The 25,091-nt window shown below is 36.4% G+C and overlaps 1 protein-coding gene across 10 annotated transcripts in view; it reads left to right on the plus strand.

Moving 5' to 3' along the window:
- Positions 1-2,592: 2,592 nt before the first annotated feature.
- Positions 2,593-25,091, plus strand: part of IL33 (interleukin 33) — a 38,320-nt gene continuing 15,821 nt past the window's right edge. For 2 of the 10 annotated variants that reach the window (XM_045467457.1, XM_045467461.1), the window contains exons 1-2: positions 2,772-2,847; positions 13,713-13,846. The gene's annotated coding sequence lies outside the window, so the exon portion shown is untranslated. Of the gene's footprint in view, positions 2,848-13,712; positions 13,847-14,104; positions 23,584-25,091 lie in introns of those variants that run through there. The other 8 variants (XM_045467458.1, XM_045467459.1, XM_045467464.1 and 5 more) reach the window with 6 other exon arrangements.

Consider the following 25,091-nt stretch of genomic DNA (forward strand, 5'->3'; position numbering starts at 1 on the left):
CTTACTCAACACGTCTCCAGAGGCAAGGGAAACAAAAGCAAAAATGAACCATTGGGATCTCATCAAGATAAGAAGCTGCGCAGTGAAGGAAACAATCAGCAAACCTAAAAGCAACTGATAGAATGAGAGAAGATATTTGCAAATGACATATCAGATAAAGGATTATTAGTATCCAAATCTATAAAGAACTTATAAAACTCAACACCCAAAAAACAAATAATCCAGTGAAGAAATGGGCAAAAGACATGAATAGACACTTCTCCAAAGAAGAAGGCTTTCCAGATGGCTAACAGACATATAAAAAAATGATCTACATCACTCATCATCAGGGAAATACAAATTAAAACCACAATGAGATACCCCCTCACACCAGTCATAATGGCTGAAACTAACAACTCAGGCAACAACAGATGTTGGCAAGGTTGTGGGAAAAGAGTATCTCTTTTGCACTGTTGGCGGGAATGCAAACTAGTACAGCCACTCTGGAAAACAGTATGGAGGTTCCTCAAAAAGTTAAAAATAGAAGTACCCTATGACCCAGAAATTGCACTACTAGGTATATACAGAAGTGATACAAGTGTGCTGTTTCAAAGGGGCACATGCACCCCAATGTTTTTAGCAGTGCTATGAATACCAAAGTATGGAAACAGCCCAAATACCCATCAACAGATGAATGGATAAAGATGTGGTATATATACACAATATATATGTGGACTATTACAATCAAAAAGAATGAAATCTTGCCATTTGCAACTATGTGGATGGAACTAAAGAGTATTATGCTAAGCGAAATTGGTCAGAGAAAGACAAATATCATGTAACTTCACTCATATGAGGAATTTAAGATAGAAAACAGATGAATGTAAGGGAAGGAAAACAAAAAGAATATAAAAACAAGAAGGGGGGCAAAATAGAAGAGACTTAAATGCAGAGAACAAACCGAGGGTTGCTGGAGGGCCTGTGGGTGGGGTGATGGGCAAATTGGGTAAGGAGCATTAAGGAAGACACTTGTTGGGATGAGCACTGAGCATTATAAATAGGGAATGAATCACTGGAATCTACTCCTGAAAACATTATTGCACTGTATGCTAACTAACTTGAATGTAAATTAAAAACAAACAAATACATAAATAAATAAATAAATATATTTTTTTAAAAAGTGTATTAGCTTCTGGGAAGTCTCACCAACCTCTAGCAAGGCCAAGGGGGTGTGCAAGGGTTTTGTATCCCTGCTTATATTCCCTGAAAGCACTCCTACCCTCTAGATGTGTGGGATACTAAAGCTTGTCCCTCAGGCTGAAGCTCCAGGCTAAGTAAGCCTTTTTCATAGGAAGATTGGGGTTTTTCTGTCTGTGCAGTGCCCAAGGCTAATGGCCTGCCAAGAACTGTCTTTCCAATTGTTACAGTCTTGGCCACCAGGGCCAGGCAATTAAAGTGTGTCCCCTGTGTGGATTGCACATGCCCATTGGTTTGGGCAAGGCAGCTAGAGAGTATAGGGGGTAGGCCACATTCACCAGCTTCAGAAATGCAGCAGGCAAATGTCTTCACTGCATGCCCCTACATACTTTAGGAATGTAGTGCAAGAGTGCCTTGTCTGTGCACAAACACCAGCTTTAAGCTGAAAGGTGGAATGTGGTAACTACTTGCTCTTGCTCACTCCAGCCAGGAAGTGGGGAATCACTACAACTGCCTGCGCTCTCTGGCCTAAGCAAGTGCTATAACCATTTTCCTCCTCCCTCCCACACAAGTTGGTGAGAGGGTGCTGTATCTGAGCTCACCTGCCTGTGCTTGCAGGCTATGTGGAGAATGCAACAACTGTATCCACCAGCGTCTCCATTTCCAGGAGGCACCTCAATTATCCCATCCTTCCAGCCAATACTTCCAGATCAGCAAATGGATGTCCTCACATAGAGTCTAGGTGCTTTTCAAACTGCTGTTTTGTTTTGTTTTGTTTTGTTTTGTTTTGTTTTGTTTTGTTTTGTTTTACTGAGTCTTGGGGCAAGTAAGGCCACGTGTGAGTTCTCCAAGAAGAGAATCTCAGTTTCTTTTTGCATTTTGGGACTTGTAGATTTCCTGGGGCCTTATATTTCCCATGTAGATCCCACAGGCTGGAGCACCCAATATTGGATTCTAACCCTTCACTCTTCTGATAACTCCACATTAATCTGGTGATATCCCTTCCTGTTCTGTGTTGCCATGCCAGGGGATGGGGTTTTTGTGAGACTGTGTCTTTGCCTCTCCTACCCATCTTTATGTGGTCTTTTTATCTTTGTTGTATCCTTTTGTTGCTATTCTTTGTTTTGAAGAGCAGTTCATCTACTTTTCATATCTATTTCAGAAGAAAATGATCCATACATAGCTGTAGATTTGGTGTGTTCATGGGAGAAGAAGGTAAGTTCAGGAACTTCTCATCATCACCTAAAACTTCTTCCAAAAACTTCAGTATGAACAGTGCTGGGGGTGAAGTTCAACTTTGAAGAGAGCCAAGTTGTAATGTGTGGGGGCAGAGGATTGTGAGTTGCAGATGGGAGTGGGGATTGCATGTGAGATAATTCTGATGTGAGTTGGAAATAAAAAACCACAAAACATAAAATCCATAATTGTTTAATTAAATTTTAAGATGGAGATGAGGAGAAGGCAGAAAGTAGGGAATCTTGAATGTTGACAGGATTGTAATTCTATTGGCTCTTTACATGCAATTAAAACCTGCCAAAATCTCACTCACTCAGATCTCCCTCCTTTGGCAATTTGATTCTCTGCCAAACTTTGAGTAATAAATAGAATCTGCAAGCCCTCTGAACACAGAACTGCTGCTTTTCAGAGGAGAAATCAAAACAAGATTACACGGTAAGAATAAGACTAACATTCTGGTAGATTTTTTTCTCAGGTTTGGCAAAATAAGATCTTGGGAACCATGGAGAACTATTTTTTACTTCTATAAAGTAAAGGATTAGGCTGAATTGTTGCTATTTATTGCCAATACTAGTAAAAGTTGATAATGATAGTTGCTACTAACTTATAATTCCACTTTGATTTCCTTTGGGTGATTTGGAAAATCATTAATAAATTGCTAAAATTGATTATTAATAGTATTTATAGTAAGTTTTTCTCCCCCACCACAAAAGTGTGGTTGGATCTTCCTGACTCTCACTCCCTCCTCAGCCCTGTGCTTCTTCAGCTTGAATCATCCCTGTATACTGTGGTCCTATGCTGTTCCCAATATCCCTACCTATTGCTTCTCACATTTGTCTTTAGAATACTTGATGCCCCTCTTTAAATTTTGCCCCAAAAGGGCATGGCTCTGTGTTCAGAAAACTTCAGAGTCCTCTATTTCCCAAAGTTTAGCGTGCTTGAGAAGAATCACAGAATTGAGTAATATGCTTAAATAGTTAACTCTCTGAACAAGCATAACTCTGCAGCTCAAATTTCACATTTTCTCCATTCTTCTCTGAAAGGATCCTAGATTTCTCATGAAACCTTGGCTGGTAGCTACATAAAGCATTTTCTCAGCAATGACCTAGATATTTTTCGATTTCCCATCACTGTTTAGCTTACAATATATACAGCCAGAATGTACCTCTTTCTTTTTCCCATTTATAGAGAGGGAAGAATTCTTAGGAGAATTTTTACTTAGGGTTTGAAACAGGGCTAAAAGTAAGGCAAGAGACTGAGAAATGGAAACTGCCACTCCTGGTTAGGGTCTGCAGAGGGTTAAAGAAACAGAACTTACAACTAACTTCTGGGAATGTGTGTGAGATTCAGTTGTAAAAGGTTCACTCATGGGGGAATTAAATCATTACAAGCAAATACTGTTGGGTGTGTGTATGTGAAGCACAGAAGGGAGAAAAAATAAACACCAAGGAATATTTATGTGAGTATTTGACAGAACAAGGCCTTTTTTGGAGATACTCATGCAGAATTAAATCTTTACAGGGAAGGGGCGCCTGGGTGGCTCAGTTGGTTAAGTGTCCGACTTCAGCTCAGGTCACGATCTATCTCGTGGTCAGTGAGTTTGAGCCCCGCGTGGGGCTCTGGGCTGATGGCTCAGAGCCTGGAGCCTGCTTCCCATTCTGTGTCTCCCTCCCTCTCTGCCCCTCCCCCGTTCGTGCTCTGTCTCTCTCTGTCTCAAAAATAAACGTTAAAAAAAAAATTAAAAAAAAATCTTTACAGGGAAGTACTGCAGAAGGGACAGCATTGGGAGGAAGAAAATTCAGGGAATTTTTATGCCAGTAAATCTGATAGCATGAGGTCATTTTTGGAGATGTGAGTGTGACTGTGCCAAAATCTATGTATCTTTCATTCAACAAGTTGAAATTTTGGCAGACATGGTAAGAATCAAGAGCGTCTGTCAGAATCTTTCTTATTTATATCACAGCTTATAGCAGGGACATTTAGAAACAAGACCAAAAATAATCTCCTTGAAGAGCAGAAAGAAATCTTAATTCCTTCAAAAAAAAAAAAAAAAAAAAAAAAACGATGCTTGGTTCAAGGACTTCAGGAAATCATGGTAAAAACCTCTAATCTTTTTTTCAGTTTCCTTCTGGGTTCTCTGGTGTTGACATCTGCATGCCAAAGAAAGCTTTAAGAGGAAACAGCCTCACAGGAGAGGCAAAGTTCATTATTGTAGGATAGTTATGGGTAAATAAGGAGTTTGGAGCATTTCTTCCCTGTAACAGACTCCTGGCAGATACTCTCATGCTAGCCTTGTTACTATTGGTAGATCATGCTATATCTGTGAACACTTTTGTTTTTGTTTTTGCTTTGAGTGCAATATAGCGTAATAGTAAAAATACACATATTTTTTGAGCCAGACAGGCCTTAAATCCATCATCTATCATTGACTACTTGCGTGATTTTGGATCTTAACTTTCGTGACCCTGAATTTTTTTCCTCTGGTGCAAGATATAAAAATAAACAAACCAATAATAATAACAACAAAAAATCCTACCTTAGAGAGGTGTTCTGATACCTATAAAGATAAAGCAAGCCAGAAGTAGTCATTAAAGGTAACTTTATTAATCACTGAACATGTACTAAACGAGTTATTTTCCCCCCATTATCCCATTTAATCCTCAGCACTTCTGTAAGATAATAACATTCTCCATTTATAAAGTTAAACAAGTAAGATTTGGAAAGATTGTACTAACCCAAGATAACGCAGTCAGGAAATTTCAAACCAGAGGTTAAAATCCAGAGTTAAGTCCCATGAAGGAAAAGGACCAAGAAGGAAGATGGATTCCAAACAACTTCATTTAGTATGACCTTAATCTTTTTGTAAAGCGATTTTCAATTCAGTTTCCATGATTTCCAAATACAGAAACATTAGTGAGATGACATTAAAACTTTCCACCTATTTTTTTAGGTCTACATTCATTGCCATCTGAAGAAGTTTCCCTGCCATCCACCATTTTCTTATGTAACTTTCTTTTGCCATTCCCGTTGGTATTGCCAGAACCCACAAACTTGGCTGATTGCTTTCACTTTTAATTAGCACAACAGTCTACATCTAATTCCTCTTCACTCTGAACACCTCAAAAATTAGATGATTGCCACAATTTTCCCTCACAATACTAGTGCATCTGAGACATTTAGCAATCATGGTTTGCTCATTACTTCTCTTGAATTTCCTAGCAAAGATTCAATGCTTTCTTAAAGAGTTTGACAGAGGTTCATTGTTTTGCATCTCTGCTGTGTTCAATATCAACCACTCTAACTTCTTAGCCTGTTGCTCTATCAGTGGCAGTAAGAAATGCTATCAAGCAGTTTACATATTTTTTTTCTTAAAGAGAGTTAAGTGATTTTTAAAAGTTTCAAATGTAATGTAATTTGAAAGAAAGAAAGAAAGAAAGACAGGAAGGCAGGAAGAAAGGAAGAAGGAAAGAAGGAAAGAAGGAAGGAAGGAAGGAAGGAAGGAAGGAGGAAGGAAGGGAAAGAAAGGAAAGAAAGCTACCATACTGTTAATTTTTAAATTTCTCTTAATAATCAAATTTAATATCATCTAATATATGATACAGTTTATTACTAGGTGGCTATTTGGTTGTGAAAAATATCTCTTGGTTTATCCACGGGTGATGATGTTCATGTATGTTCTGATGTTCTGGTATGGCATAAGCAGAAATAAATAAAAGAACCAGCCACATGGAGCATATTCAGCATGCCCACTGAATATCAGCATTAGAAGGGACTCTCATTCTGATTTTGGACTATACCAGCTAATCTGAGATAATGTGTCAGTGAGGGTGGTGTGGAATATCTAAAGTTTTACATAAGTATTAATAATTTGGCCAGTATTTCTGTAACTATTTGATAGACATATCCCAAACATAGGAGAAAATTCCTATAAAAGTTATGCAAGCAGTAATTTCAGTCTTTGTACAAGGAAAAACTTTCACATATTATGAGAAAATATTTACAATTAACTTACGAATATAGGTATTCTGAAATGATATTTTGAAGAGAAAAGAGTTTTTAGTGCTTTTCTCTTTTGAGCATCATTATGGACTCATGATTTTTGTTGACATTGTTGTAAATAAATCATTTTCAAACTTACCTTGTTTTGATTAGCTATAATTTTTTTATTGTTTTGACTCAAATTGCCACTATTTGGCACATAGAAGCCTTTTATGCTGGTTCATTTGCTCTTTTATTAATCACCTTAGAACTCTACAAAATGCATCACTGCTTTCAGGCAACAACTTATTCAGGCTCATCTTGCATGTCTTCTACCTGTAACAGAAACCAGCTATTCTCCAAAGAACTTTGATTTCTTTAGTGGAGAACATTATTAGATTACAAAATATGGGCCCTGGGATATATAGTAGATTATTTCATTTTACTACTGACATTAAATTAGTTCAGTTACAGAGATAGGGGAGAAAATCTGTATATATAAAATCACGAGTTCATTTTGGCAATTTCAATGGAGTTCCAACATCACTTTATTATATACCTACTTGAGTTTTTACCTATTTTACTATGTGATGAGCATGGGATGTTGAATATAAGGGATAAATCACGAAATTCTACACTTGAAAAAAATAATAAAATTCAAATATTTTAATTAAAAATATATTTTTTATTTATACTTTGGCCCAATTGTTTCAGTTTTTTTGACTTTGAAAATGTTAATACCTTATTGACAGTTGTTGTTTTTGCCCCTTTGTTAGCTACATTAGTTACTGGAGGATATGAAAACCTGTTTAAAAGTTCACTTTATAAATAGAATGTTAACTTTGTTCGAAGTGTTTACAAGTCATTTCATTTTGTCACTATTTGTCCAAGCACAATGACCAATATGTATATGTATATGTAATTTTCATAATCAATTTTACACACAAATTGAGACAAATTTATACATGTAAAAGTTTTTGGTAAACAAATCCAATTGATGTTTTGCAAAAATAATAATATAATAGTACATTGGCAATCTATAGAATTAATTGTAAAAATAGTAATAACAGTACTGCTATTGGCCATCTGAATATATTTTTTAAAAAGCATCTCAGTTACTTATATGTTTTCAAAATCTTGTCCTGATACAAAATATTTTCAGTTTATCTTTTCTATTTCTGACATACCATGCTTTTTCTCTCATATACAATATGTTATTGTTTATAACATATCGATTTATACATCCATATTATTATGCCATAATTTTTTAAATATAACATTATTTAAATATTAAACTGTTTAGCTGATATGGAAAACAGTATGAAGGTTCCTCATAAAATTAAAAATAGAACTACTATATTATCCTGCAATCCCACTTTTGCGTATATATCCAAAAGAATTGAAAGCAAAATCTTGAAGAGATATTTGTACACCCATGTTCAATGCCATATTATTCAAAATAGCCAATAGGTAAAATCAACCCAAATGTCCATTCACCAATAAATGGATAAAGAAAATGTGGTATATACATACAATAGAATATTATTCAATGTTAAAAGAAAGAATCTTGTCAGATGCTACAACATGGATGAACCTTAAGGACATCATTCTAAGCGAAATAAGCCAGACACAAATACTGTATACTATATCAGTCCACTTATGTGAGGAATCTACAGTAGCCAAACATACAGAAACAGAGAGTAGGACAGTTTTGACAGGGGCCTGGGGAAGAAGGAAATGGGGAATTGTTGTGCAATGAATATAGTTTCAGTTTTGCAAGATGAAAAACTTGTAGATACCTGCTGCAGAACAGACCTAGTAACACTACTGAAATGCACACTGAAAAATGGTTAGATGATAAGTTTTATGTTATATATATTTTTACTACATTAAAAACTAAAGGAAAAAAAGAACTTTGAGCATGGCAGGGGGAGGGCAGGGGAAATGCTTAAATAATCCAGCTGTATTTAAAGATATGATTAAGACAATGTCCAGAATACATTAGTTGTTTGCCATTTCATTTTAGGATTTAGAAAAAGCCGATGTAGATTACATTTAGGAAAAAAAAAAAAAAACCCAAAGAGAATTTGTATCACTTGATATGCTTTGGCTGCAAAAATATAATAATGAATTGGATATGGCTTAAAATATAAGGACACTTGGTGCTTACTTAACAAGAAGTTCTGAAGTGGGCAATACCAGAGTTGGTGCAAAGAATCAAGGACGTCACCAAGACCCAGGCTCTTCTCATCCTTCTACTCTGCCACCCTCAGACTGTCCATGGTCTCTTCCTTTATGAGATATTGTTGGCCCAGCTCTGAAAATTACATCTTCACAGAGGCAAAGTCAAAAAGTCAAAAAGTTCTTACTCCTAACGAGAAAAATTGTCCCACAAGTCCCAGATACGCCACCCCTTTGTCTCATTGGCAAGATCTGGGTTACGTGCCTAGTCCTAGACACTGTTGGCAGATAGACAGGATTGCCGTGAATGGTTATGTTTCTGCATATCTAAATTTTGTCTTTGGTGAAAGAAAAGAGATTTGTCAGCTAAGAAACAACATTCATCCTAGGTAACAAATAACTTCCCAGGTTGTTGACATCCTCTGATTTCTGCAGAACTCAAACCATTTTTCGTTTTTAAGAACTTCTGCAAAGGGCAGTCAAACTCTTTTCAAAGTTACCCTGAGGATTCTGCCTTACTCCGAAAAACACCTGAAAAATCTCTTTTAATCTGATTAATTTTCAATTTTTTCAGGTCAGAAAACTAAGTCTTTTTTTTTCAATATATGAAGTTTATTGTCAAATTGGTTTCCATACAACACCCAGTGCTCATCCCAAAAGGTGTCCTCCCCAATACCCATCACCCACCCTCTCTCCCTCCCACCCCCCATCAACCCTCAGTTTGTTCTCAGTTTTTAAGAGTCTCTTATGCTTTGGCTCTCTTCCACTCTAACCTCCTTTTTTTTTTTTTTTTCCTTCCCCTCCCCCATGGGTTTCTGTTAAGTTTCTCAGGATCCACCTAAGAGTGAAAACATGTGGTATCTGTCTTTCTCTGTATGAAAACTAAGTCTTTAATCAGGCATATCAGAACCACTTATTTTGTACAAAGGGAAGAAGAGAATGTGTTCATTTCCTGTCTGACCATTTTCCAGTCAGCTCAATGCATTCTTTTTTTTTAAATTTTTTTTTCAATGTTTATTTATTTTTGGGACAGAGAGAGACAGAGCATGAACGGGGGAGGGGCAGAGAGAGAGGGAGACACAGAATCGGAAACAGGCTCCAGGCTCTGAGCCATCAGCCCAGAGCCCGACGCGGGGCTTGAACTCACGGACCACGAGATCGTGACCTGGCTGAAGTCGGACGCTTAACCGACTGCGCCACCCAGGCGCCCCAGCTCAATGCATTCTTAAACACAGACACTGACACTTCTTTAATTCTTTTTAACCACAATTTAGAGGGCTTATTTAATTCTGTCAGTGTCTCTTTGACCACCACATTTAAGAATATGGAATGTGTACATTTTAGAATTCACTGATAGTCTTCTCTTTCCTTTAACTTAAAAAAAAATTTCATTAACATATAACATACACACACAAACACTGCACAAATCTGACTGTATAGCTTAATGGTTTGTTACAAGGTAAACCAACCTCAGTAATTATTTAAAGAAATAGGAGTATAGAACTCAGAGTGTCCTTATGCCCTCTTCTAGTCACTACTCTCTACCTCAAGAATAGTATTTTACTTTCTAACATCAAACACCACCTATTCAATTTGTGGGGTTTTGAACTATTTACAAATGAATTCATACAGTATATGTTTTTTGTCTAGCTTTTCACTCAACATTATGTTTGTGAGATCCCTCTGTGTAGTTGCACATATGTTTATTCTTATTACTGGTTAGAATTCCTCTAAATAAATGTGTTACAATTTATCTGTTATAATGTAGATGAACATTTTCCATGTTTCCAGTTTAGAGTTATATAACTAAGACTGCTATGAACATTCTCTTACTATGTCTTTTGGCATTTTTATGCCTTTCATATATACCTTCAAGTAGAATTGCTTGGTCAAAAGTATGCACATGCTCAGCTTTAGTGAATGCTACCAAATTATTTCCCAAAGTGGTTGTAGCAATTTATACTCTAATCAGCCATGTATAATTCCATTTGTCCCAAATCCTTGCAAATACTTGATATTTTCTATCTTCTTCATTTTAGCCATTTTGATAGGCGGGCATTATGTCAGTCTGGGGCAGCTAGTAATTTTTCCCCAGACTTGAGTTAGCTAGCAGACACACTTTAGAAAAATATATATCTTCCCTAAGATTGTAATTTTGGGGTTGAGGCATTTGTTTTTTGTGTCCCAGTTGCAAAGCAACATTAATGGGTGGGGGGAGGAAGAACCATTATATTGTATTTGGGATTCAGGGGGGAAAAAGTCAGGAACCACTTTTTTTAAGTGTCCTACCTTGGTGGGAAAAAAAAAAAAGGATTATTCTCTTAACCCCATGGTCACAAATTTAGTTTCGATAGACTGTGTGGTTGTTTTGTTTTGTTTTATTTTTAACAAACCTACTTTTTTATTTATTTGCTTTTCAGTAAATTTAAATCCTTAAGGAGTATAGCATCACAGGGATTCTGTGACTTTAGCAGGAAGGTGACTTTGGAATTTGGCATGACTGTACCACTGTTTCCATGAGCGTGAGTTATTTTTACCAGATTACTAGGATTTTTTAGATTACTAAATTTGTCACCAGGAGTCACTGGGTTGTTCTTTGATTTGTACACATAGATGCATCTCTTGCTTGGTAGAATTCATTTCCATCTCGAGCATAAACACCTTCAATTTTAAGAAGAGCTGTGTGCTCCCTCTGGTTCCAGAGACCCTACTGATAGCCAGCAAAAATGGCCTTGGACTACAGCCTTCTGTCGTTTTAGGAGTACTGTTCCCAGCAGGTCTCCTCAGGCTCCAAGATGGCAGAAAGAGGTAGTTTTTTTATAGACTTTGAACACAACATACTTTAAGAAAGTTTAAAGTATTGTTAAATCATTATGAGCTAACAATAATCCACCCTGATTATTTTTCTTGATTTAAACATTGTTCAAATGATGTATAATTTAACAAAGTATCTGCTTTGTGTAATTTATCGCAAGCATTTGATAAACCAGATCATCTTGAGATTCTGCATGTGACATCAAAATAGTAAAGGCTCATTGGCTGACTGGTTTCTTAGCACAAGGACAATTCTTATCTTCTGGCTGGGTGTCAGGAGTCTGAAACTTATCTTTTGCAACTTATCTTTTATATCTATTTTTGAAACTTATCTTTAGTCTTCATAATGTAGCTAGCAAGCACTTGACTAAAAAGTAGTTGATTTCCATTCTTAAAGAGAAAACTTTTTTAAATGTTTTTCTTATTTTTTTAAAGGAGATCTGCTACATTTATCTTCCACCAATGCAAAGTTTTGTTATCTCAGCTGCTGCCTCAGGCTGCCTTCTCTTGCTTCTAAATTTTAGAGACTTGAGTTCCACTTTCCACATTTCCATAAATATCTGGCTCATCCTTTTAGAAATTCCTCTTGTTATTCCTTAGTTTTCCAAAGCTGCCTTCATATGAAGCCTATTAGTTCCCAGAATCGATTCCAGAAGTATCTAAGTGGCATCCCTGTGCACTGGAAATTGAAGTTAAGTGTACTTTCATTGGCTTTACATATATATCTGTGGTATCTGGAATAAATGTCTCCTCATCAATGTTTTATGTGTTATATGTGCCAAGTCGACCTCTTTAGAGCCAAGTTAAAGATACATTACATTTTACTCAGAAGATGTGCTTCAAAATGTAAATCTTTGCCTAAAACTCATGTATGTTTCTCTTGAATAACAAATGGTAAGTCACTTGATAGAATTTAGGATACTTCCCAAAGACTTGTATCCTTGTTAGGATTTCAAATTTTGAAAATATTAACTTACTTTAGGCTTTGGAATCTGGGGACTATCCCCAGAGTCAAAGCTAATATTAATGGGCAAGTTTTCATCCTTGGTTAAGCAATCTGTTTTGCTTATATTGTTGCCAATTCAGAGATGTTCTTAACACTTTTTGGTACATATTTGCAGAGAATTAGGCAAGACTCAGAAATAAATCTCCCATACATACATATACATAGATGCAATTACTATCTTTTCATGAACAGAGATGACATATTTTAAAATATATACAAATGTTATACACATTTGTCTTGGGACACTACCTTTGCAAGTTGTCTTCCTTTGTGGATCTAGGTACAAATAAAAATTTAAAAAGTAAAACAAGCCAGGTCTAAAGCAGTGAACTGAAGCAAGACAGATTGTATTTCATCTCCAGTTTTGAGAACTAATTCACAACTTAGTGACTCAAGTCAATACACATTCTGTGGCTTGGCATCTGCTTTTTCCATGTGCATGACTCTGAAAAGCATTTGTCCAGGCTGAGATTTTAGATCTATCTGCTCCCACCTTGTTTTTCTGCCACCTTATACGGAATGCTCTGCCAGAACTATTTTCTGTGACTCAGCTTTAATTACATCTTCTAAAACCTTCCTCATTATTTAATGGATTTCTTTAATTTTTTAAACTTGCTTGGGATTCTTAGATCTGAGGATTGGAGTCTTTCAATAATTCTGGAAAGTTCTTAATCTTTATTTACCTTCAAATATTTTCCCTATTTTATCATCTTCTTCTAAAATTCCAAATAGATACACATTAGACTGTCCAATTCCGTCCTTCAAGTTTCTCACCCTCTTTTTCGTATTTTCCATCTCTATGTGTCTTTAAATTGTTTTCTAATGAATATTTTCAGATATATTTTCTACTTCATGATTCTTCATCTAATTCACTATGTGTAATCTGCCATTTAATCTGCTATTTAATGAAGCTTTAATTTCAACATTGTATTTTTTATTTCTAGATATTCTATTTGGATCTTTTTCAACTCTAAATTTTCCTTATTCATTTTTTCAATATTTTTAAAACTCTACCTAAAGATATTAAAACCAGTTGTTCAAAATGTCATTTCTGATTGTTCTAATACATGAATCAACTTTCAGGTTGGCTTCTGTTGTCTGTTCCTTCTGTGGCTTTCATCATGTTGCCAAGTATTTTTATTTGTTTTATAAATCTTGACTGCAAACTATTCATTTGCCCTGGAAATTTTTCTGTGTGGATGAATACTTTATGGCTTGGGCTGAAGCTGAGTTCATCAAGATAGGATTTGTGTTTGCCTTTCCCATTTGTCTTGGGATACTACCAACCTGAAACCATTTGATATTTAATTCTCTATTTCAGGCTTTTGGAAACACACAGGTAGTGTGATTTCAAACTACAAACCCGTGTGGGGGCTGACTTTTCATGAGGAATCATCCTCAGAATGATTTTCCCTCCATCTAGTGCCAGAGCTTCCTAGCATTCCCCTTCTGCAGGTGAGGTTTATTTATCTCAACCACCCTTACACTTCAAGTGTAGCCGTTTTGGTGTTCAGATTTAGGCCATGCAGTTTCCTATTAGGATCCCCATTTTAGGCATATCCTGGACTTTATCTCCTGGGCCCTGAACTTCATGTAGTTGTCTAACCTGTCTCTAGAATATAGTAGATGACTTTAGGAAAAAGCCAAGGTTTCTTGTCTCCCAGTATTTTGAACACTATACATTCTTTACTTTCATTCCAGTTCAACAAATGAGTTTGAAAGATTTTTTAAATATTTCTTTCAACATTTTAGTAGTTTTAGTAAGGAGGATTGGTCATAATAACTAATCCACCATCATGCTGAAAAGAGAAGTCTCTGGTTAGTTAACATTATAATGAGCAAATATTAAAAATTTAAACATATGAACAACATTTATATTAGTAAATTACTGATTTGTCAAATCCTTTTGGGGTTTCTAAGCAATATTTCTTTTTCAGACAAGGTTTCTACTCATGAAAAAGTTTTGAAAATTCCCTCTTCCAGCCTTAAAGTATAATGGTTTCTTCTCATGATGTTGCTAAATCTCCTCACCAACAAGACCACCAATGATGGTATATGAATTGGACTTTAGTCTCACTCTCCCTTTACAGGGTTAAATAATCCAGGTGTTATGGATTTAGGCCATATTCTCACTCCCTTAATTTGTTTTCTTGTAGCAAAATATTCTTGACCAAGTATACTTTAAGCAGAAACCAACTATGGGTAAGGAGTTTCTGCTCTGGTGTGAGGGATCGGGGGGAAGATGTGAGATCCAAAAGAAATGCCTTTCTAGAGCCCCTCATGAATTCTGAAAACATTTGCTTCAGGTTTTAGCCAAGGGACCTTGGGCAACTTACTTGACCCTTCTGTGCCCCAGTTTCATCACCTGTAAAATAGGGAAAATAACAGTACACTTTTGACAAGATTGCTATGATAATTGAATTAGTTAACTATATAAAGCATGTAGTACAATACTTAGCACATAGTAAACACTATACAAGGGTAAATTTCTAAAAACACAGAACTTTTAACTCTGCATACTCCTATTGCATTTTTTATGCTCCACTAAATTTTTACAAAATTCATAGTTTGTATATTATTTGTCCAGCTTTACTTAAATTTTTTTTAAGTAAACAAAAAAAGATCTCAACTTTAAACCTCAGAATTAACTAAAACCAAAGACGTATTTGTTCCATGTTGTTTCTTTCCCATACATTGCTTTCCTCTACACTTAAAAGCTTCCTGAATCCATAAAAAAAAAAAAGAAAATATATACTACAGACTCTATAGACTTCCTCTTTCCCTATAATTTTGCCCTAAGACACAATGTACCCAAATCAATGGCTTAACTGGATTTCAGATCTGCCTTTGCCAGGACATGACCCCAGGTTAGTTAATTGCCCCCTTGTCTAACCCCATTATGCTATTTGCTGTAAGGTAGTGGAAGGAGAAGAGGAGGGTACAGGGCTGAAGCAGAACTTGTGCAGTTTTCTGAGGCTGACATCTTTTGGGTGGGTAATGGCCTGGTGCAGCTGCTGGTATTGAAGAAGCAGGCCCAGGGAAAGGAGAAGGAAGAGGCTGAAGTGGAATCCTGTATAGGAGCACAGGAAGGAGTCAAAGGGATAGGAAGACACTGGCTTTCATGCACCCTCTTCATTTTTGAGAAGAGGAAACTAAGACCGAGAGAGCTGAAGAGCCCTGCAGAGAGGGAGCAAATCTTGAATGTAAGCTTAGGAATGGAGGTCATTCTTCTTCTGTTTCTTCAAAAATTGTTAAAGATTTGGTTCAACACGTAGCTAGATCTCCAAAGTATGTGAGACATGGGGAGGGTCACTGGAGGGGCATAAAAACAATACATTGAACTGAACAATTCGAAATGTTTGGCCACACTAAAACCACAGGGCCATAGACCAAACAGAAAGTCAGCTTCTTTGAATGCTTTAGAAAGAGCATTGACCCAAGAACAAGAAGACCTGGGTTTCATTAGACTGAGTCATATAAAACTGTCATCTTTGTAGGTCAAAATGTAGTAGTGCCAATTCTATCCTGTTCAACTCACAGTTCCAGCTCTACCACTCAGTAGATGTTTGGGATTTGGACAAGATCTCCACATCTCTTCAGTGGGTAATACCTGCCTTACCTATTTTTTCGGGTTTTTGCAAGGACAGATCACACATTTACTGAGTGCCTGCTATCAATAACTGCTTGGGAAACAAAGATGACTAAGGTACAACCCTTATTTCTAAGGAGCTAGTATTCCAGCAGAGGATATAGGAAAACTAATTTAGTTGGATATGATAAGCAAGTAAGAAAAGGAAGCGATAAATTCTGTTTGATTGTGGGTGGTTAGGGAAATGAAGGCATTTGAACTGGGCTCTAAGGGTTAAATAGAAGCTTCCCAGGCAAAGAGGAAGAGGCATCTCTAGGAAGAGGAACAGCTTGTACAAAGGCATGGAGGTATACAAGTGTGTGGTGAATTGAAGAATAGTAAGCAGTCCAATGGGTATAAAATGTACAGTGTGTCTGTGTGGGAGTAGGGGGGTTACTGTTGTGTGAGGCTACAAAGGTTGAAGGGGTAGGTAGTGTCAGTGAATAAAAATGACTGGGTAAGAATGCATCCAGGAATACTGTGGGAAAGCATAGAAGTGCTTTACAAATGCTAAGTAAAGAACAAAAGAAAGTTTTCCTAAAATCTCAACATCCCTCCCCTCCCGTCACAAGGAGTTCTGCTTGAATCATATACTGATTTGACAAATTTCTTTGTAGTGTTTCCTCTCCTTGGGAGAAATGTTCTCTCCTGGGTCCAGGTAAGAGGCGTGTAGAAACTTTCAGAGTGCCAGGGAGTCAGGGACAGGAAGTGATTCAGTTTGAACAAGGACAATGCTATCTCATTGTTCCCCAAATTTCAACCTCCCCTTCTGCGACATCACTTTTTCTGACCTCCCCCAAGAAAGAAGTGAAACCACTATACCCAAGGGAACAGAGGATAATGTGATCACCCTCCCATCTCACCCTCTCCCTCCTGCTCCCCTGTGAAATCTCCCAGAATGAAATCATATAGCATTGTCAAACTTAATCATTCTCCCCATTTCCTGTCCCTCCTACCAGCCAAGACAAGTTGTGGGGCACTGTCTTCTTCCAGTAATTTTCTAGTACCCAACAAGAGTTTTGATGACCCCTCTATACCTTCATAGATCTTCTGCTCATGCAAAAGTATGTAAGCTTTACAAGGTGGTGAATGGAATTTAAAACCCCAAAATTTAATTTCACCTCATTTTACCAACGGTTCCCATGGAATAAGAGAAAGAACCAGATGGACTTAAGTTCAGATCCTAGCTTTGCTACTTTCTAGCTATGTGGTCTTTTGCAACACAATCTCTTTGAGTCTCTATTTCCTAAATTTTAAAATGGCACTCAAATACCAGGGTCATGGTAACAATTAGAGATAACATATGTAAAGCATCTGGCCCACAGAAGATGCCCAAGACACTGTAAGTGCCATCACCATTATCATCACCACCACCATTAAGAGCTTGAACTAATGCAGACTCCTTGCTGATTTCATTTCTTTCCTCTTCCTACCCTCCATCTATTCCTTATATGACAGCCAAAGCAGTCTTTAAAAAATGAAAACCAAGTCACATCCCATATTACTTAAAAACCCTTCATTGGCTTTCCACTGAATTTTGAATAAAATCCAAGCTCCTCCTTCTGGTCTCCAGGGCTTAGCCCTACCTGGCTTCTGTCCTCTTCTACTGCCAACACCATTACATTATACTCTCCTCATTGTCCACTGTGCTCCAACCATACTAGCCCTCTCATTTCCAAATATGACAAATTCTGTAAGACCCTTTGACCCTGGGGTTTTCTCTGCCCAGAAAGTACTCTCTGTCCCCTCCCTTCCATATATTCTTCACACCCTTGGAGTGCAACATAAATGCCACTTTCTGTGACCACACTACTTTAATACTACTGTTTATCTTCTTTACCAGCCTAGTTCTTATTTATCACTGTTTATAAATGATTTATTTGTGGGGTCATGATACCACCATTCATGAGTTCGAGCCCCACTGACAGTATAGAGCCTGCTTGGAATTCTATATCTCCTTCTATCTACCCCTCCCCCGCTTGTGCACACACTCTCTTTTTCTCTCTCTTTCTCTCTCTCGGTCTCTCAAAATAAAAATAAACTTTAAAAAATAAAATAAAATAAATGATTTATTTGCATGATTATTTGTTCAACATCTATTTCTCCAAAAGAGAGTGAACTGCAGGAGGCAGGAAAAACTTTGTTTTGTTCACTGCTATACCTTAGCACCTAACGCAGCACTAGACAAGTGTTTGAGTTATTACTGTTGTTATGATTACTCAGCAGCACTCTGTGGTATAGTATAGACATGTACAAATCCAACATCATTTGGGACTTTTCTTGGGATATTAGGAGGGCAGAATTTCTTTACAATGATTACTAGGCATGTTTCTTTTCTTTCTTTCTTTAAAAAAATTATTTATTTTTGAGAGAAAGAGACAGAGTGAGAGCAGGGGAGGGGCAGAGAGAATAGGAGACACAGAATCCAAAGCAGGCTCCAGGCTCTGAGCTGTTAGCACAGAGCCTGATGTGGGGCTCAAACTCAAGAACCAAGAGATCATGACCTGAGCCTAAGTTGGACACTTAACCCACTGAGCCACCCAGATGTCCCAAGACTTTTTTTTTCCCCCAAAGCATTTAGCTCCTTCTAGGGCATCAAATGTTGAACTTTATATTTTGTATTCCAAAATTTCCATAATTAACATGTATTTTTAATAAAAATTTCTTATAAACTCTACATGTTAATGACAAGCCTCTTCACAAGAAATCAATCTAATCAAATGAATTTATTTTACAAGTAAAATTCACAATCAGGAAAGAAAAGCCAACAGCCAACTTAACATTATAAAGGGTATTGGTATTTTAAAAAAAGGAAATTGCTTATCAAAGGGCATTGCCTGACATATGAGAGGTGGTTGGTAATTCAATAAATGATTTTCCAGTTGATCAGATGTAGATAAGAAGACACAGTGAAATGAAAATTTTCATGCAGTGTCCCATGGGTTAATGGGGTTGGAATTCATAGTCCTTGGCAAGTAATGGGCACTTGATATTTGTTGAATGTGTAACTTTCTGGAAGACTTTGCCAGGCAAAGAGACAAACATAACACTGCAGTTTGGGAAATGACTACACTTCATACATTTTTGTTGTTGCTCAGATGTGAATCACCAACTAATGAATTTCCATGCAAGATATTATTTCTTGATAGATTAAAATCTTCTTTCATGTTGTTTGGGTTTTTTTTTTCTTTCATAATTTAAATGTGTGTCATTTCCTCTGGAATGTCATCTCCCTCCTTTTTTTCCTTAAAAAGGTCCTTCTATTTTCCTTTATTAACTAAAATGCAGCTTCCCTTGGTGACACCACTATTCTCAAAACCCACACCCTTTCTTTGTGTGCCCATCTCCCAGGGACAATAGAGAAGTGACACATTTCTTATTTTTTACTGCTCTTGCTAACCCTCACCATGGGTCCAACTACCTAACTACTTATGTTAATTCCTTTCCATTCAGGTTGATAGAGACCCTAATGTCCTTTTCTGTTTGATGGGGCTTCTATTGAGGTCACCTTTGGTGACTCCAGTGCCTGTTTTGATGAGTCTTTAATATTCTTCTACAGTTCACCTGCAAAAGCTAATCTTGACTACCATTATCATCAGAACTTTGCAATCTCCAAGATAGAGAACATTCCTCGGAATTCCCCCAAATTCCTCAGTTTACAAACAACCTCCAGTCTTTCTACTTCTCCCACTCCAATTTTTAAATTCTTTGTAAAATCACTTTTTAAATTGTGGTAAACTTTACCATTTTAACCATTCTATGTATACAGTGCAGTAGCATGAAGTACATTCATATTGCTGAGTAACCATTACCACAATCCATCTCCAAAACATTTTTCATCTTCTAAAACTGAAACTCGATATCCATGAACAGTGGTTCCCCATTTCTTAGTAAATTCTTTTTTACATTCTCTAAGGAACTGTTTCAGACTTTTCCTACTCATCCTCAGAAATTAAAACACATACTTATTTCTCTTAATTTCTGTAACTCTCCTCACAACTTACTTTCTGAAGATTCAAGCCATTTTTACAAGACCGTCAAGTTCTTGTCCCTTAAAACTTTACATCTCTACCATTCTTTTGCTTTTCCTCCTCTACTACAGAAAGAAGAATGCCTCCTCCTTTTCAAAGCCAACCCCTCCACTATTGCTCCCTCCTTTCACTCTGTTTCTTCTGGGACTTTATTATATCAGTTTTCTCCTTTTCATTTCTCTCTTTCATTTTCATTTTCTCTTTGCATTGTAACATGCCCAAGAGTCCCATATTCCAATAAAAAACATCAATAATAATAATAACAAGTATTAAGTTCCCACTATGTGCCAGGTACTGTCCCAACTACTTAAAATATACCTTCTCATATAATTCTCACAATGACCCACTGAGTTCAAATTATTATGAAGAAAATTATTATGATGAAGAAATTGAGAGTTTAGAAATATTGAGCAACTTGCCCAAGATTGTCTAACTAGTAAGCAGTATTTTCTCTTCTCCATGCTACTCTGGCAAGATTCCATTGTCTCTTTGTTTCCCTTTCATTACTGTATTTCTTGAAAAAGTCTCAGTTCCTCCTCTACACTATGCAATCCACTGCAGTTTCTTGGAGAGTCCCACGCTTAATGGTCTCTCTAAAAGGTCTCTAATCCCCAGCTGGGTCACTGTAGTGCTCATCACCAAATGTTGCTTTTTGAGATGGTCTTCTCTCTTAGTCTTCATAATATATGACCTCTTTTTTTCTGGTTCTCTTCCTAGTCTTTTCTAACTCCTTATCTTCTCTTACTCTTTAAATGTAAGATTTCCTATAGTTCCATCTAGACATAGCCTGCTTCCTGTTCCACATTCAGCTGAGACATTCTCATTTGCTCCTACATCATCAACTCTCATGCTGTAACGAACAAATCCACACAGCTAATTCTGGCCTCCCCTACCCACCCACAACCTAATTCCAGCTCAGTGCTGAAATTTCCATGTAAGTGCTCCTCAAGTATCTCAAACTCCATCTGCCCCACATTATAGTCATTACCTGTGCTTGACAATGGACTCCCCACTTGAGTTTCCTACCATGAACCACGGGCACCCCCTTCAATTCCCTTTGCCTCCCCGCTACCCCAGTCCAGAGCTGATACAAACACATCCAAAAAGAGCTATGGAGGCTCTGTAGTGGACACAACCCTGAACTGAGAGTGAAACTTGGGTTTTAATCCTGACTCAGTCACTAAGAAGCTAAGTGACTTAGTGGAGCTAGAACAGGGATCTCTGGGGCCTTTTATCACTCTAATATTTAAGGACGTATGACCTTCATCCCCTCCTTACTGGCCTCACTAACATTGCCCTGACCCTGCCCTCACTGCTTTTTGCCTGGGCTATTTTAATTGGCCTCCTGACTGACCTTGTTTCCTGTCTTTTCTTCTTTCATTCCTCCAGACACAACCATAAAATTACAGTTTTTATAATATAATCATAAAACACAGTTTTTATAACACTTCTCACTTATTTAAAAAAAACTTTTAGAAGATTCCTGTTGGCTATGGGATAAAATTCAAACTCCTTATTTCTGCATTCATAGCCTTTTGCATGTTAGTTCCAACATAACACATGAAACATCACTTTGTCTAAATTGGATTACATGTGAGGTTGGAGATAAGCACTGTAGGAAAAAAAATACCTTATTTTTCATAGTAAAAGTAATAGTGTATCAAAGATTTAGGTGTTAAGTAGTAAACGATATAATTTTAGGAAATGGTATAATAAATTTATTTATAAGTTTAGAAGACGGGAAGTATTTTGAAGCAGGATGCAAAATCCAGGAATTCTAAAACAGTGATTAAATTTGACCACATAAGATTTGAAAATTTATGTACAGCAAAAAATGGAAAAAATTTCAACTCACACAGAGATAAGGCTTTCATTTCTTATTTTACAAAGGATTCATATAAATCAATAATTGACAGAAATTGAGGACAAATAGATTTTTAAATATTTATTTTTGAGAGAGAGAGAGAGAGAAAGAGAGAGAGAGTACACATGGGTGTGAGTGGGGGAGGAGCAGAGTGAGAGGCAGACAGAGGATCTAAAGTGGGCTCTGTGCTGACAGCGGACTCAGACTCACAGGGTTCAAATTCACTCACCATGAGATCATGACCTGAGTTAAAGTCTATGCTTAAATGACTGAGCCACCCAGGCACCCCAATAACAAATACATTTTGTTAAGTTGCTTAATTTCACTAAATAAAATTCAAAACCATGAAATATTTTCCTTTCTTTAGACAAGCAAATATTTTTTTAAGTTTTTATTTAAAATCCAGTTAGTTAACATGCAGTGTAATATTAGTTTCAGGTGTACAATATAGTGATTCAACACTTCCATATAGCACTGGAAATGATCTCAAGTGCACTCCTTAATCCCTATCACATATTTCACCCATTCCCTCTCCCACCTCCCCTCTGGTAACCATCGGTTTGTTTTCTATAGTTAAGGGTCTATTTCTTGGTTTGCCTCTCTCTCTTTTTTTCCCCTTTGCTCGTTTGTTTTGTTTCTTAAATTCCACTAGAAAGGCAAATATCTTACAGGTGATGACACCATTGCTGCTAAGACAATGATGAAAAGGCATTTACTTGGATTGTTGAAAAAATTTGGAATTCAATGGGAAAATATCTATCAACATGTAAGATGCAAGAACCCTTTGATTCAGCAATCCCAGTACGAGGAATTTGTGCTACCAATGAACGTACAAAGGTTTACCAAGAATCACAACACACACACACACACACAAACACACACACACAGATGTCAGCTGCAACATTGGTGATATTAGAAAAGAAGAAAAGAAAGGGGAAAAAATAGAAACAACCAAAGTGTTAATAAAAGATTGGTTATGGGATATTTATATAATTGAATGCTAATTATAATACTTCCTGTAAAAGAATATTTCTGACATGTATTCATGATATAGTATTATTGAAAAATCAAAAAAGCAGCTTATAAAATAAAATTTGTGGAAGATTCTATTTTTCTGTAAGATTCTATTTTTATGAAAAAATAGATATGCATAGTATTTCTACATTGGAAAAAGAATGTCAAGAAATACAGCATATACGCTTTCCTATCATTTACCTATCTTCTGAGAGCATGTACATCATTTTTATAATCAGAAAAAAAATTACCTAAAGTTTTCAACTTCCCAAAAGAAAAGAGAAAGGCAATGAAACAATCTGTGCCCGTGTATGATCTACATTGAGCAATAAACAGTACCTAGAGTCCATGTCTTAGAGGTTTCATAAAAATTAATGATTAACTGAGTATAACTCATTGAAATTGCTGCAGTTAAAATAATCTAAAAGTTGTGTTTAGGATTTGGCTGTGGGAATAAAATATACTCCCACTCATTCTAACCCATTCAACTAGCACTATTTACACTGCCTCATTCATCAAAAGCTGTCACCCAATGTTGCTTAATCCAAGTGTGTATATATAAGTGGAGTTGAAATATAACTGCATCAACTACTACCAAATGTTGATGACAAGAAACTTCATCATTTGAGAGCAGCCCTTCACGTTTATAACTAAGGTGAGTTATCATAACCGGTGTATAAGAATATTTGCTTATGTTTTTGGGAAAGGCAGCATGAAAGAACCAATGATGTTTATATTGCTATATTTTCTGAAATATTTCTGATTTTAAAATAGGAAGATAAAGAGTAAATTTTAAGTCTGAAAAAAAGGTGAAAAGAATGCTTGTATTTTTCAGAGTAAAGATATGTAGGTTGTTTAAAGAAATGCTTTTTTTTCTTTTTGAATAGGATTTGAAAATATTTCCTGACTATGCTTTTGACTTACCATTTGATTCTTAAAAAGCAGCTAACTTTCTCTGTGTCAATGACTGCATTGTAAATTTGGTATATCAGTTGCTTATCTATGTTGCTTAAATCAGAAAGCTAATTTTGGTTTAAAGCTGAGTTCCTCCAAGTATGCTATCTCAAATTAGCCCATGCTAATAGATAGTCCATGTTAACAGGGTTGTTAATAGAGGTGGTGGGGGAAGTTACAAGATCAAATAATTACCCAAAATAATTAAACTAAAGTACCTATGAATCTTCAATGAAAGACTGCTTACCTCTTCACTCTGGTAATGTGGTTCTGACTTCACAAGAGGTGGAATATAAATAGGGACATTTCCTACATTTACTTGAAACAATTTGTTTTGGGTTTTATTTTTTTTTTTTTATGTCCATCCAGGAGTAGTTTTTTTTTCCTGGAATGTAAGGATGCTTGGATAAAAAAGGAAACAAACTTAAAAACGAGTGTTATAATTTTCATTTTATCAGTATTGTCTGCACACCTACTGTGTGCAAGGTATTATTTGAACTATTTTCTATAAATTTAAAATTTAACTACAATAATACCAAACTATTCCACATGTTATGATTACAAATTAACTACCATATTTAGAAATTTATTATTTTCAAAGAAGTTGGACAACTGGCCAAGCATTTGAAACTAAATTCCCAGTTTTGATTATTTTCTTCTTACATTTGGAGGAGGAAGAGAGGAGATAGGGTGGGAAACTCTGGCATAAAGAAGGAAATCAGGAAACTAGATTCTGGTCCCAGTTTTTCTTTTGTGATCCTGGGCAAGCCACTTAATCTTTCAGTCTTAGCCTACTCATCCATTGTTTTAGGGGCTCAGGAAAATGATATCAAAGATTCTCTGCTTCTAAGTGTTCTTACCATTGAAGAATTTTGCTCATGAAACCCAGTGTAAATAAGATGGTTGCATGTAATGTTATCCATCTAAACAATAACAACAACAACAAAAACAATGGAATTTCAATCTATGTGAAGTCCAGAGACAAAAACAAAGTTGTATGAAGTTTATCTTCCAAGGAGTCCTCTAATTCAGAAACCCAATGCTCATTCCTTACCCTGCTAGAAGAACAGATTCATATAAAATTTCTAAGGGATTTAAATAATAACCACTCCTGGAATAAACTGATTTTTTTTTTGTAATCTAGGAAAAAGAGGGCAATGCTTAATACAAGTATAAATAACTATTAGCAGAGTTTCAGGCAATATAAGG

Source organism: Leopardus geoffroyi, chromosome D4 (genome assembly GCF_018350155.1).
Source record: "Leopardus geoffroyi isolate Oge1 chromosome D4, O.geoffroyi_Oge1_pat1.0, whole genome shotgun sequence".
NCBI lineage: Eukaryota > Metazoa > Chordata > Mammalia > Carnivora > Felidae > Leopardus > Leopardus geoffroyi.